Source organism: Misgurnus anguillicaudatus, chromosome 12 (genome assembly GCF_027580225.2).
Source record: "Misgurnus anguillicaudatus chromosome 12, ASM2758022v2, whole genome shotgun sequence".
NCBI classification, from domain to species: Eukaryota; Metazoa; Chordata; class Actinopteri; order Cypriniformes; family Cobitidae; genus Misgurnus; species Misgurnus anguillicaudatus.
In genome coordinates this window covers 3,593,487-3,606,721 of record NC_073348.2, presented here as the reverse complement: position 1 = coordinate 3,606,721, position 13,235 = coordinate 3,593,487, and the positions used below count along the sequence as shown (strand labels likewise).

Genomic DNA, 13,235 nt, shown 5'->3' with positions numbered 1-13,235 from the left:
GTTGATCCTTTTCCCTGTGATGTTCAGTCTTCTCAGGAGATTTTCTGTGCAAAAAGTAGCAGAGCTGCCAGGATCTAAAAAGGCATAGGTGTTAATGATCTTACTACCTTTTGAACTTTTAACCTGCACAGGTACAATGGACAATGTGCATTTCGGGAAATTCTGTGCATTACCGGCCCCAGAATGCCCACCTGCATTGAGAGAAACCTGCATAGTGCTCACTGTAGTTTGCTCTGTTGGTCTTTTCACTTTGATATGTAAGGAACTGGGATGTTGTTTATGACATATGGAACATTGGAGACGCTTGCTGCAGTCCTTGCTGACATGTCCAGCCTTTGTCAAGCATCCAAAGCAAATTCCATTCTGTTTGAGGAATGTTATTTTTTCTCTATGTAGCTTGGACTCAAATTGTGAACACGACATCAATTCATGCTTGCCAGTGCAGAATATACATGCATTGTCTGGTGCTATTGCCTTTTGTTGTGACAACTTCACATCTACATTTGTAGCAAAGCTACCTTTAGCAAGGGATTTCATTAAGACTTTAGATTTAATTTTGGTGGTACTAGACTCTTGAATGTCACCAAAAATTGGGTCTGAAACTATAGCAGCTTGCTTCTCAATAAAAGACACCAGGTCAGTCATTCTTACCCTGCTGTCTCGTTGGTCCTGTAGTTCACAAGCCTTTGTGCGCCATCTTTCTCTCAATTTATATGGCAGTTTGAAGATAATGTTTTTCATGTTAGAGATTGTGTCTAGCTCTTCCATGTACTCAAGCTGCTCCATGCTATTGCAACAACCTCTCAAAAACAATGCAAAGTCTTGTAATGCTCTTGAGTCTTCTGATCTTATTGTTGGCCATGAGAGTGCCTTTTCTATGTAGGCACATGAAATCTTGTACTCGTTGCCAAAATGTTCTTTCAACAATTGCCTTGCTTTTCTATAGCCCCGGTTTACATCCATGTGTTGGCAGCTTTTGACGAGGTCTTGAGCTTGCCCCTTTGTGAACTGGATGAGGAACTGCAATCTGTCTTGATTATTGTCTGTTCTACTTTCGATGATATGGTCAAATGAATGAATGAAAGACATATACTGCAAGATATTTCCATCAAAAACAGTGATATTTCCTTTAGGCAAAGTATATAACAATTGCTGCTTTACCAAGAGACTTGTCAATTGGGTTTGTTTTTCAAGAATCTTGGAGAGACTTTCAGATTCCTGTCCTTTCCTTGTTGTCGATAAAGAACCCTGTGCTGAAGGATTATATATGGGCTTAGTGGCAGGTTTAGACAGGATAGACGGCTGTATTCTGTCTGTCATATGGACTACATCCCTAGGCCTTGTGTCCATCAATGTGTGTTTAACAAATGGCTCAGCTCTCCTCTCCATATCTTCTAGGTAAGCATTCATTGTATCTAATGTTGAATTGGCACGAACAGCTTCTGTTTCTGCATTTTTTAGATAATTTATTTTGGCTTTATTTGCAGTTAATTCAGTTTGAATTTTCAAAGTCTCTCTTCTTTTTCTGATTTGTTCTTTTTGGTATTCTAGCTGTTCTTCTTGCTCTTCTAAAGCATGCTTTTGCTCCAAAGCAGCAGCCTTGGCAAGTAGAGCTGCTCTTTCTGCTTCAGCACGAATGCGTGCTGATGCTGTGGATGAGACTGACCTGTTAGACTTGCTACTATGCACTGATCCAGCTACTGAAGCATTATCTTCTTTATCAGGATATACACTTGTTTCAAATCCAGAAGAAAAAACAGGAATATTAGTCTCAGAAACAGGGTTTTCTATAGCATCTATCCACCTTGTAACAGTACACAAAAATGTATTAATTGGTTTAATCTTTGGTTCATACCAATTTTTTAAATCTTCATTTCTCTCTTCTTCACTTAATGTTTCTTGGTAAGTTTCATGGAGCTTTTCGAATTCATTAAGTGCATCAATAAACTGTTTCATATTTCCTTTTACTTCATCCAGATTTTCATTATGAGCCATCAACGTATTAACAATGTTCATTCTTCTCGTAAGATGAGATATTTTACCCGCTCTAGAAGAGCGCAATTTCGCTGATGTTTCAGTAAGATTCCTTTCAGACATGTCCTCTTGGTTTACTTCCTCGTCTTCACTAAAATCCATTTTCCAAAAATGCTCAATTTTTTGTTTTCGTTTCAGCAAAAATAGTAAATAATAATCAATCAACTAATTTCAAGAAAATGTTCTTAAATTTGTACAATTCTTAATTTCAAGTCGCGTATTGCGTTAATTCATTAGTGGCTTATTTCACCGGCGTCTTCTCAAACAAAGCAGCGGAGTTTAAACCTCAAAATACTCCGTGATCCATCAATTCAAAATTCAAACAAAAATATCTTCAAAAATGCCAGTTAATTTAGATTCCATTTCAGTCAATATAAATCGCACATACCTCCGATGCAGTTTATTTTCTTTGTTTCTTTGTTTGTTGCACTTCGCTCGCCGGTCTCCTTTCCAGGAAAAGTTTCTCCATTTAAAGTTAATTCCTTACACATTCAGGAGCAGCAGCAGCGTTCCATTAAAGTCATTCCATTAATTCCATTGATTCCAAAGCCGTATCATTGACTTTTTCTGCTTCAGCAGGTGTTACATATAAGGAGACATCTAAAACATTCTGGAGGGGGGTCCCGAGGACTGGAATTGAGAACCACTGGAATAGTGGGTTAAGCAAAGGACATTGTATAGAAGTTTTGCACACTTTTTGCACACAGGGAATTTTCTGCTTGGGGCCCCAATAGACCCTAGAATCGCCTCTGGCAAAAAGTGTCTTACAAAAGATAAATCAATGTATTGTTTCATGTGAATAAGTGGGTAAAATAGTTTTTACATCTTTTTGTAGCAAATTCTCTACTCTACAAGAGTAGCTTGTTAACAAATGTTTAGGATGTGTTCCTTGGCCTTATATAACTTTTTTTTATTTTTTTACTAACCACACATAAACATCATTTACTTAAAAATACAAACATGTTCATACATGTTAACTCACATATTATTTTAGCACAGTTTGTGCTGAATACAATGTTATGTGATATTAGCCATTATTATGTTTAAACCAACTGAAAAAAGACCAAATGTGAGAGCATCTCAGAACCTCTGACTGTGTCCAAAAAGGGTCCGACCCCAGAGGGTTAAAGATTTCTTAATGAACCCAACATATTGGTTTTAGATTACGTTTTGTACTTCATTAGAAGAAAGGAAGAGGGTGGTTTAGCTAAAGCATTGTGCTGCAGTGAGGCCCAAGATCTTCGATGAGTGTGGACATTAGAAATTGGGTAAGTAATCAATGAATACTGTTTGATGTGGACATGCATAGCATTACAACATTAATCTCTTTTTAGGGAAAATACTGTGCAGCCTTGCCAAGCAATCTAAGATGACATAAAAAATAATGCAGATTATACACCACATTGAACAGGTCACTTTTTTACAGGTAGTTGAGCCATGGGAGATTGTGGGAATGGATTTAGTGGGAAAGCTCACACCAACAAAAGATGGGTACCAGTATATCTGTGTCATGGTGGACTATCTGACGAAGTGGTGTGAGGCTTTCCCACTAAATACCAAAAGTGCTGAGGAGGTCACAGACTGTATTGTGAAACTCTTCTACAAATTTGGCGCCCCCAAAAGGCCATATTACTGACAAGGGCAAAGAATTTGTGAACAAGGTAGGATTACACTTCATTTACTTGTTGAAAATGGTTTATGAAATTGAAAAGTATAATTCAAGTGTGTTTTGTATGTGTATGTAGGTCAATATGGGTGTCTGTCAGCTGCTGGGAATCAAAAGGAGTTTGTGTGCACCATACCACCCACATACCAATGGTCTAGTTGAAAGTCTGAATGGCACAATACAGAGGTAACTTACATTTAAATAAAAGAGCAATAATAAAAACAATAATTTGATTATAAATAATTGAATACTTGACAATGTAGTTAAAATAAATACTTGCCTAGTGTATAGTTGGTAAGTGAAGAATGCCTCTGTCTTGTCTCCCACATTCACAGCTCGCAAATAGTTTGTCAGAATTTCCATGTAAATGTTATACTACTGTGACTCTTCTCTTATTTAAAGGTCTTTAAGCAAGCTGGTGTGAAAGCAGCCACACAAGTGGGCTGATTATTTGGAGGGCACAATGTTTGGTCTCCGCACCAAAAAACAAGTCACTACCAAGTATTCTCCATATTACTTGATGTTTGGCTGGGAGGCAAGGTATCCATCCGAGGTACCTGACAAATATGAGGCCAGTTTTTAACTTTGCTTTGTTTTACTTTTAATTTTAATTTAAGACTGAACTATGCAACATTTTATTTATAGATCAATGAATCTGTGGAGGACATTCTGTCTGAGGAGTGCATCTCTGAATGCATTAAAAGGCAAGACCGGATGTTCCAAACAGTCTGGGACAATATTAGTTGTCCCCAACAGAAGGACATCAAAAGGAAGCTGGAACAGGGATTGTCTTTAGACATTAAGGTTGGTGACAGGGTTTTGCGGAGAAATATACGGAGAAGGCAGAGGAAGGAAGGCAAACTGGACCCAGACTTCATTGGTCCATACACTGTGACGAGTGGAGACGGTAAGTCTGTAGATTTAAGGGTTGACAAAGGACAACCATTTCCCAAAATAAACAAGGACCATTTAGTTTACTTTTGGAGGAACATGCTTGTCCTGCCACAAAGCCTCCTGTCTGTCCCTCGACGTCCCAGCCACCTGTCCGTGCCTCGACCTCCCAGCCAAACAATCTGTATGTATTGTTCTGCTGACATGCATGTACATCTTTATATGAATGAAAGAAATGTTATTTTTAATGTAGACAAATGGATTGGAAATTAATGTTTCTCTCACACACAGTATTGCAAAAAATATGGGCCAAAAGAAAAGGTGGAGTATTGTGCAGTAGAATTGGCCCATACAAAATGTTCACATGGGATGTCAATCGCATCAGACCTGGAGAAAGGCTTGAAAGTGAAGTAGGTGATGCAAGTCATACTTGTTTCTACATTCTTTACGCATAAATTAAGACTGTAAATAACTGTGTGAACTTTGTTCTCTTTTGTTTAGGTAATCAATGCATATCTGACTTTGCTGACCAAAAACTATGCAGGCAAGGCATATGTCATTGATTCCTTTCTGGCGACAAACATCTGGAAGGGCAATGGCAGTTCTATGAAGAGGATAAAAATTTCTGAATTCTGCAATTAAATCTTTCATGTCATCAGAGATCTAGTATAATGAAGTGTAACAGTATTTTTATGTATCTGTACTGCAGCTGAATCCAGATGAATATAATGTAATGATTGGGTCCATTAACACTCTGAGGTCTACTGCGGCGCCACAAACTCTTTATTTTTCAATCACTCCGTAAAGAGACTTAAATTACTCTGCTGATTTTGGACATACAGATATGATTTATACAACATTTAAAACGTTAAAGTGTCTATTTTTGTTCTGTCCACAACTAATAAAAACAGAATGTTGTGCTTTTCACAAGATTAAGAAAATAAATATGATGCGCGTTTTGTTCTCTCTCCCTTGGTGAAGTCCTTTCTGAAACGCATCAGAAAAATGAACTGTAACTTAACAAATACATGTCATAGAAACAAAAGATAAATGTCTACAAAATGCTTGGAATGTATGTTTTTAAATGATCGAAAAAAGATATTGTCATTCAGTGTTAACTGTATGAGAAGGAGGAGAGGTACCGTATTTCCCCTGTTACATGTTTATCTGTAATGAGATGAGATCACCACACCCCCGCGCCATTGAAGTGAATGAGCAGAAACATCCATATGCATAACTTGTGCCTCCTGCAGTCAATGGATACGCAAATCACAATCCAGTCTCTCCATTACTTGTTGTTTCATCCGAGTGCACCAAACATGACATCTAAATACTTATTTACTTGCGTATATGTGTCAGTATCTCCAAACGTGAGTGTTTCTTTGTCCTTCTGTCAAACACTTTACACGACAAGAACGCACATACACAAACACGCGAGTGAGGCAATTCGACACGCTTTTTGGTATTCTTATAAAATATGCGATGGCAAACAGTGCAATCCTTATTTAGTTGCATCTAAGCTTACATCTCCGCACAGCAAGTTTATTAAACACAGGATCACCCGCATGTGCACACATAATGCTTTTATGATCAACACGTGAGGGAGTAATGGTGGCCGCTGTAAACAAACATTGATAAGTTTATCACGCTTGTCCCTTGTTGTGTTTCTACTATAATGATTACAAAAACACAAATAAGAGTCCAGACAACTAGGGAGTTCTTCTTTTGAGCTTTTTACTGCACAAAAGTAAACCTCTCGCTAGCCAACCAAACACTTAACCCTGTGTTCATTTTTACGATGGCCAAACAGTACATTTGCCATGATTACTATGGTTTTTAAAGGTTGTGTATATAGATATAATGTGTGTGTATTCACATTCTATTGAAATTTTTGTTATAAATTCCCAAGTAAACCTTATCATGGTTTTACTACAGAGAAAGTTACATTCCTGTTGAACATTCCTACAATGCTCATTATGCAACTCTTGTTTCTCAGCTGTCAATCACTGATTATTCAGGAGCTTTCCCGCCTCCACGCATACAGCCTTTCCCAAGCAAATGTCTTAGAAATTGTAAATAAATATATTGTTTATGTGAATGAGTAGGCTGAATGATTTTCACATCATTTTGAAGAAAAAAATCGAGACTACTAGATCCTGTTTTGAAAAGTCTTGGGAAAACATGTTTAGAATGAGTTTTGTGGACATTTAAATCAGTGACTTAAATGTAGCTTTTTTCAAAACCATGCATTTTTTTCTTTCAAAAATAAAAACATGCACGTACATGTTGATCATAAAATATTGTAGCCCAGTTTGTCCGGGACACGGTGTTATAGTATCTTGCCATCATTATGTTTTAACCAACTGAAAAAAGCACAAGTCTCAGTGCAGGTCAAAACTTCTCCAGGGCCCTAAAAACACCTTAGACCCCAGAGGATTATTCACGAGTTCACACTTACAAATAAGTTGGATAGATTAAATTAGTAAATGTATTTGGTGTGCTGTTCGGGGAAATGGTCCTGAACACATAGTATCCCGCCCAGGTTTAGGAAATAACCTGGTGAGTGAGAGGAGACGGGGTGGTGGAGTAATTCTGAAGACTGCAGAAAATCTATGGAGAGTTAAACTGTGACTTATAAATGGCTTGCCTTTGTGCTGATTGGGTAGATATGAAGATTACTGATTGTGGACAGCTGGTGGTACTAGAGTATTTGTTGATTACTGATTATAGACAGCTGGAAGTACTTAAGTGTTTTATTTGACGTGCTCCTTCAGAACTATGTTAATAAAACATCATAAAGAGTTTATGAAGAAACAACAGTATAATAAAATGGATTCTGACAAGAGCAAATAATCTATTTGTTTAAAAAATAACCAGAGGATGTAATTTCTTTCTAATTTGCGAGAAGCAAATTTGAACCAACACCCCCATTCCAAACAATTTAAAAGTTAAGTACCCTTTCAGAGTTGCTTATGTTTTAAAAAATCTATTCCATCCATCATAAATTAAAATGTTCAAATGCTATTCATTAAAAATGTTTTCTTACATGTGCTTACTACCAGGCATTCAGACAATAGCCATATCAGCACCACAACCCCATTAGTGTAACATGTGTGGCCAACCGGACCTGCATTAAATCGCGGAACTTTCAGATGGTGTAGGGTGAAATTCGACCTGGCGCCCAAACAGTCAGCCATCTACGTGCACTTTCTGATGATGCACAGGTTTACCTTACGCAGCCAAGTCAGGACCGGGCATCTTTTGAGAAGGGGGTGACCTACTTTATAAAAGGTTTTACACTGTCCTCCAGGTATGGGCAACAGCGTTTATTCTTGGGGTCCAAATCCATTATATAAAGGACCACACCCGTTTCCCTGACAGAGGAACAGCAAAGGCTGGCCAGGGAAGCACTTATTCCCCCATCCTGCATAATGAATGGAGAAGAGCAGGACCTCTTTTCCAGAAGGCATTGGCAATGACAATTTTATTTATATAGCACCATTTAAAACAACACAAGTTGACCAATGTGCTTGACAATAAACAAACAATTGGAAAACAGATAGTAATGCAATAATATAATACAACAATAATACTAAAAATACAACACATTAAAAACCCATACTAAAAGAACATATAGTACATATACTTAAAAAAATTGCAACTCTTAAAATTAAAAGCACATAAAAAATTTGTTGTCACATATTATAAGCTAAAGAAAACAAATGTGTTTTTAATTGTGTTTTAAAAGCCTGTACTGTTGGTGCGTCTCGAATACCGTTCCATAATTTTGGTGCTGCAACGGCAAAAGCACGATCTCCTTTTTGGTGTAAATGTGTCCTCTGTATTTTAAGTAGGTTCTTATTTGCTGATCTCAAGTACGTCCGGGCTGATGGTCAACTAAAAGCTCAGAAAGATAGGCCGGTGTCAGTCCATGCAAGGATTTATACACCAATAAAAGAATTAAAAAAAAAATCAATTCTGTAATAGACTGGAAGCCAGTGTAAAGAGATAAGTGTGGGTGTAATATGCTCCCGTTTCTTCGTACCCGTTAAGAGTCTGGCAGGTGAATTTTGAACTTTTTGCAAACGCGAAATAGATGTCTGACTGATATCTTTATATAATAAATTACAATAATCAAGCCTTGACATAATCAGAGAATGAACTGCGATTTCAAGGCCTTTAAACGTCAGACATGATTTCATCTTTGCCAAGTTGCGTAAGTGAAAAAAGCTGGACTTCACCACAGAGTTTATCTGTTTGTCGAGCTTTAGGGAGCTATCAAAGTATACGCCTAAATCACGGACGCACGTTCTAATATAAGGAGACAAGGATCCGAAGTCAGACTGTACTGTACCCCTGGTTCCCCCAGTACCAAAAACTTTAACCTCTGTTTTATTTTCATTTAAGTGCAAGAAATTTGAGGTCAACCATGTTTTCAATTCTGTAAGACAGGCCATATGAGGCTCTAACCCATTATTATGTGACAATGGCAAGTATATTTGTAAATCATCAGCATAGAAGTGAAAGGTAATGTTTTGTTTCTTAAATATCTTGCCCACAGGAATCATGTAAACGAAAATAAGGTTGGGCCAAGAATTTATCCTTGAGGTACACCACACATAATTGGTGCTGTCCTAGATGAACAGCCCCCAATATGTACGGTCATGCTTCTACAATTTAGGTAGGATGTAAACCAATTCAGAGCCTTCCCCTGAACTCCCACATCATCCCCCAAACGAGAGAGCAATACTGAATGATCTATTGTGTCGAAAGTAGCAGTTAAATCTAATAAAATTAACACTGCAGAGTTCCCAGCATCAACAGTCATCAATAGATCATTTAAAACTTTAACTAAGGCCGTCTCAGTTGAATTATGTTTTTTAAAACCGGACTGGTAGATCTCACTAATCTTATTTTCCTCTAGGTAGCGGACTGGTAGATCTCACTAATCTTATTTTCCTCTAGGTAGCTTTGAAGTTGGTGAAAGACTACCTTTTCAATAATTTTAGATAGAAATGAAAGATGTGAGACTGGCCTAAAGTTGCAGATAGGAGTTTTGCTTACTCAAACATGTTCTGAGGGCAGAAAGGAAAATGATTGGTTAACAGCTTCATCCAATTAAACCGAAGCAAGGGCGGGGTCAAGACGTTTGAACGTGCTGCGGAGGGATTGAGGAATACGTTACGTTACGAGAATACAAGACATATATTTTTGTGGGAGAACGCATTTATTGCAAGGTAAGTTAATTTATAATTATATTTTGTTCCAATTCAACATCCTCTAACGTTTACTAAGATAATAAGCTAACATTAAAAATGCACAGAACTACTCATCATCATCGTCTAAATATCGTGTTGTGCAATCTGATTTGACTGTTTCATCAGCCGATCACAACAAATCTGATTAGCTTACGGGGAAACTGGTGTAAAACATGCTTTTCTAATTAGGGCTGGGTATTGTTAGGAATTTCACAATTCGATTCGTTTTCGATTCTTGAGGCTTCGATTCAATTTGATTCGATTCAATTCGATATTGATTTACTTGCTTCGATATCGATTCAATAATAATTAAATACACAAGCAATTAGGTACCTGAGTATATTTTTAAATAATGTGTGTAATATTACTAATGTTTGGTCATGTTGATGGTGCAGGCTTGAAAGAAGTGCTACTTTGATCTTTCTGTTTTGATAAAGCACGTCTTGTACAACGCTGAACGCTCTCACTAGAGTGTTGCCCACAGCGCCGCCACTGGCCGGGGGGCTGAATCGATTCATAGAATTTGATGAATCGATATTGAATTGAGAAACAAATAATTGCAATGCATTGATGAATCGATATTTTTACCCAGCCCTATTTCTAATGCTACCTTGCTGTCTGTTAAATAGATGTGAGAACAGAACTCTTTCAAATCTCCGCGATTTTTTACGGTCAACAACTTACATCTCCCGCCCTATCGCTGTTCTCGTGGCAGGAGTAACCATTAACGTTAGATTCAAATTGCTGTTATTTTAGAAATTGAGAGAGGATTATAGTTCTCTTAATAGGTTAATATCTCTGTGTTGTTGATAGTGAACAACGCGCTGCTCTTAAGGCAGAAGTACTTAATAGGTTTATTTTGCTTTGTTATTGATAGTGAACAACGCTCAGAAGTACTTAATAGGTTTATTTTGCTTTGTTATTGATAGTGAACAACGCGCTGCTCTTAAGGCAGAAGTACTTAAAGGTGCAGTGTGTAATTTTTAAAAGAATCTCTTGACAGAAAGGCAAAATAATATACAAAACTATATTATCAGGGGTGTACAAAGACCTTTATATAATGAACCATTATGTGTTTATTACCTTAGAACGAGGCCTTTTTATCTACATACACAGAGGGTGCCCTTACATGGAAGTCACCATTTTGTGCCGCCATTTTTCTACAGAAGCCCATAACCGACAAGTTTTTTACTAAGTTATCTCCGACGATGCCATGTTTGTCCGTTGGCGGCAACCGCAGCTTCTCTATGTGTTTCAAAAGCAAGGGGTGAGCAGTGGACTACGCCGTTGGTCAGTGGTGTAGTCTAGATTTTTGTAGTGAGTATACTCTGATTTGTCCCCTCTCACCCTTATGCTAACTCGTCCCAGCGCAACACACCACCACACTCACAGATGCATACAGTATGGATCTTCATGTAACAGAGCATTCTGAAAGTGTACTCATAAACACATAAACTGAATGAGTTATCAACATGTCAGTTTATTATAAGAGAAAAAAAGACTTTAACAGCCAATGGGTTTATAGCTGGGGAAACTGGACTGATTTTTAGACTGGTTTAGTGTTAATCAACATCTAACTTGGGGCCAAAACTTACTCAACTGTTAATTAAAATTAAATAAACTTTACAATCTTCAATCCGTGGCTAACACATGCACAACTATCAATAACATTACCATATGTAATTTAATGGTGTAAATGTTTTTAATTAATACACATTTAAGATGACCATGAATTAACTCTAATACAGCAAATTCTAATCATTAAATTTGCATAGTCATTGATATAAAAAGCTTATTTTTTGCATATAATCACCAAGTGAAGAAAATTAATAACCAAGTGAAGAAAATTATCTCTTTAATTTGCAAGTCTGAACTGAACATCAACGCAGACATGAATTTCCTCACAGAAGTTTAAGATCATATATCATAGAAGTTTGAGATATATAAGATCATATCTTGAACGTAGATATATAAATAAACACAGAGAAGGGAAGTTTAACACTGTGAAGCACAAGCAAACATGCTGAAAGAGGCTAAAAACCATCAGAACATAAACTGGCTTATTTTATTGCACTTGAAACCTTACCTCGAGATAAAGTATTAAACTGGACTGATGATTTAAATGTTGTTTACTCACATGTGAGTTGTTAACTCTCCGGATAACTCTCGTTCACTTCTCCACGGACTGTTTACAGTGTCGCGTGAGCAGCTACACTGCAGGTTCGACTTCATTTGGCGCTAAGCAGACCTCTTGGTGATGTCAAAGTACCGCGAGAGCGATTCAAAGCAGATTATTCCATGTGATAACTGGAATAGCTCTCGCGCTACTTTGTTGTCACTCGCCTGTGGGTACTTGTGGCGCCACAGCAGTCTGCTCCCCAGTCACTCTAGCGCTGCTATAGTAGTAATTTGATTTCATACGCCGATCGGATCGCGCAGTTCGGCAGGAAGTCATCAATAGCTTATGTATATCCATTTGAACCCGCTTAAGTAGCAAGTGTAGCATGCTAATGGTTAGTGCTTCACATCTAAATTATGACTAAAAGTTTGAAATGTCACAAAACCATGCTGTTACGCATCCTCACGCTATTTTTAGTGTGTATACAGAAATCCTTGACAATTTCTAGTGGGTATACGGCATAGTCCTGCGTATCACGTAGACTACACCACTGACGTTGGTTGCAATTCGCAGCCTCACCACTAGATGCCGCTAAAATTTACACACTGCACCTTTAATAGGTTCATATCGCTGTGTTATTGATAGTGAACTACGCGCTGGGGCAGGATTACTCAATAGATTCAAATCACTGTTATTTTAGTGTATTACTCGCTGCTCTCAGTGCAGGATTACTCAATAGATTCAAATCGTTGTTATTTTAGTGTATTACTCGCTGCTCTCAGGGCAGGATTACTCAATAGATTCAAATCACTGTTATTTTAGTGTATTACTTGCTGCTCTCAGGGCAGGAGTACTCAATACATTTAAATCACTGTTGTTTTTAGTTTATTACGTGCTGCTCTCAGGGCAGGATTACTCAATAGATTCAAATGGCTGTTATTTTAGTGTATTACACGCTGCTCTCAGGGCAGGATTACTCAATAGATTCAAATCGTTGTTATTTTAGTGTATTACTCGCTGCTCTCAGGGCAGGATTACTCAATAGATTCAAATTGCTGTTATTTTAGTTTATTACTCACTGCTCTCACGGCAGGATTACTCAATAGATTCAAATCACTGTTATTTTTAGTGTATTACTCGCTGCTCTCAGGGCAGGATTACTCAATAGATTCAAATCACTGTTATTTTGGTGTATTACTCGCTGCTCTCAGGGCAGGATTACTCAATAGATTAAAATCACTGTTATTTTAGTGTATTACTCGCTGCT

General features: G+C 37.6%; 1 long non-coding RNA gene across 1 annotated transcript; it reads left to right on the top strand.

The window, feature by feature from the left end:
• Positions 1-3,272: 3,272 nt before the first annotated feature.
• Positions 3,273-4,661, top strand: LOC129445935 (uncharacterized). The gene is made up of 3 exons (XR_012372684.1): positions 3,273-3,695; positions 3,780-3,886; positions 4,103-4,661. It is a non-coding gene; the product is annotated as an uncharacterized lncRNA (long non-coding RNA).
• Positions 4,662-13,235: the final 8,574 nt, after the last annotated feature.